Here is a 2,571-nt window from a genome sequence, read left to right on the forward strand (position 1 = left end):
TTAACTTGAACGTTCAGGGAGAAGAACAAAGACTTCCGACGTGAGCCAGGGAAGGAATTGTAATTGCCAGAGAGAGGGGGGCCGACCCTGAGCTCAGGCTGCTGGAGACTTGGGAGCGGGGATGTTGACAGTGGCTGAGACAGGCAGGCAAGATGCTGACTTGATAAGTGGAAGAGTGAGAATTCTAATTCGAGGAAGACGCAGATAGGGAGGAGCATGGGGACAGAGAGGAGGGGCTGCTGAGGGGTCCAAAGGCGAATGGCAAGGTCCCCGTGCTCTTAGCTGGGCATCCTTGTCTGGGCTCCCAGCCCAGAGTAGACATTCTCATGGGGACACTAACAGTAGCCAAGTTCACATACATGGAGACTCCAGGATAGGAGGAAAGGCAGAGGCAACTGGCATTGTGTCTCCAGGGTGGAAGAAATGATGAGTCCTATGGACCCTGAGAGACGGGGAGAACCCCATCCTAGGCCCATGGAAGCAGACCCATTTAAGAGACTTCTACAGAGAAGCAATTGACACGATCTGTCCTCACCCCACCCCGTGTAACAGTTTACACAGGGGTATGAATGCTCAGAGCCATGCCCTGGAGGAGGGCGCTTCAGGGTAGAATCCTGAGGAAGAGAGAGCATCCTGGAGAACGGTCCTAGGGGACAGCCTGAGATGAGGAAACTTTAGGCGTCTATGTCTTGAAGGGAAGGAGAGGGAGAAGTGGAGTCCTGAGACTGAGAAGGCTAGATAGATGACAATGATGCCAGGGGCCTTCTGAGGGAAGAGAAAGAGGTTGGTTGTTCCAGAAATGGAATGAAAGGGAGCTTCCTGGAACATCTCCTCTGGCAGAAAGGAGGCAGCTCCCAGGACCCATGGTTGGGTCTATCAGAGTAGTCTGAAAGATCGGAACAGCGAACAGTGGCATTTGCTGGAGAGAGACCATGTCAGACCACCCAACCTCCAGAGACCATGAGGAGGGACAACCAGGTCCCTGCTGCTACTGGTGGCCCACCAGAGTGCACATTCTCAGCTGCTGGTCACAACACACATGTTCCTGGCTGGAAAGCCAAGTGACAGTACACAGGCTTGGGAAGGATCCATACAGGGCAGCAGGCTTCTGTCCTTGAGGATCTTCTGCCTTTTAATGCTAGGTCAAAGCCCCCAGGAAGGACCATACCTTCAAAAACCCCTGATTCTTTTAGTTGTTTGGCAAGAGACATCTCCATGCTCTGTGGCCTCTTAATTTCGTAGATGGTGAAGTGCAGAGAATTAAAGAATCAATGGGCAATTAAGGAGGTACTGGCAGGTTCTGGCCAAGAGCATATTATTTATTTATTCAGCCAGCTACACTCATTTTTAAAGAGCTAACTTCCATTTGGTTTCTGACATCAAAAATAAATCAAACTAAAAACTGTATACATCATATCTGAAAAAAAAAAATATTTGCATGGTATGTCGCCCCTGTGAAGCCTCAGCAGCGACCTGCAAAAGGAGAGAGAGAGAGAGAGAGAGAGAGAGAGAGAGAGAGAGAGAGAGAGAGAGAGAGAGAGAGAGAGAGAGAGAGAGAGAGAGAGAGAGAGAGAGAGAGAGAGATGAATTCATTCTGCACTGGCCTTCCCTGAGGGTACAGATGGGATCGAAAAGACAAAAATAAGGTTTTAATTCACTAGTGATTTTCCCACCCCGTCTCAAGCTTCTTTTTGATTCTGAGCATCCATTTTCCTGGGTCGTCTTGGGAGGGTTGCAAGATTTCAATCCATTAACACAGTAGTAGGCTGGTGAAATTTCAGAACAGGCTGAGATGAACAGCCACAATGAGGACACAAGCTGCCCTGGGGCTCCCGGCAGAACTCAGACAGCCTATGATTCAGCTCCTAGCCCACGATCTGTCGCCCTAAAGGAGGGGATCTCTTTGAAAAGCCCTCTTTTCTCTCTTCTACGTCCCCTTACCTGACTTGGGAGAAAAACAGCCTTGCCCCCCAAGTCCATATCAGCGTTCTGGCATTAATTATACCTGCACCAATGACCTTCTTCCACCCTCTACCCGCCCTTCCTCACTTTCCTTCACCCCCCACTCCCACACCCCCCCCGCACCCCACCTCCTCACCCCTCCCCAACAAGCACTCTTGGCTTCCTACCAGTATCATCCCAAGCTACCCCAAGATTGATTCTAGGACAGTGGCTCTCGAACTTAAGTCTGCATCTAAACTACGTGGACAGAGTGCTACACGGTTCTCGTTCGGTAAGTCTGGGGTACAAGCTGGGAATTTGCATTCCTATTAAGTTTAATACTGAAACAATGCTTGGAGAACCTGTTTTCAGTGGTGAAGCAAAGGGAGGGGATACCTATAGTAGCTTGTGGTGTGTCTCCATCTAGTGGGCATAGACCACAATAGCAGCAGTCTGCCCGGTGTAGTGCACAAGACTTAATTCCACTCCTTTAAACACATTCTCTTTTACGGCTCTACTTTTCTTCTTGTTCTTCTTCTTGTTCTTGTTCTTCTTCTTGTTGTTGTTCTTCTTCTTTTCTTCTTCTTCTTCTTCTTCTTCTTCTTCTTCTTCTTCTTCTTCTTCTTCTTC

This window comes from Mastomys coucha, unplaced genomic scaffold, assembly GCF_008632895.1.
Source record: "Mastomys coucha isolate ucsf_1 unplaced genomic scaffold, UCSF_Mcou_1 pScaffold5, whole genome shotgun sequence".
Taxonomy (NCBI): domain Eukaryota; kingdom Metazoa; phylum Chordata; class Mammalia; order Rodentia; family Muridae; genus Mastomys; species Mastomys coucha.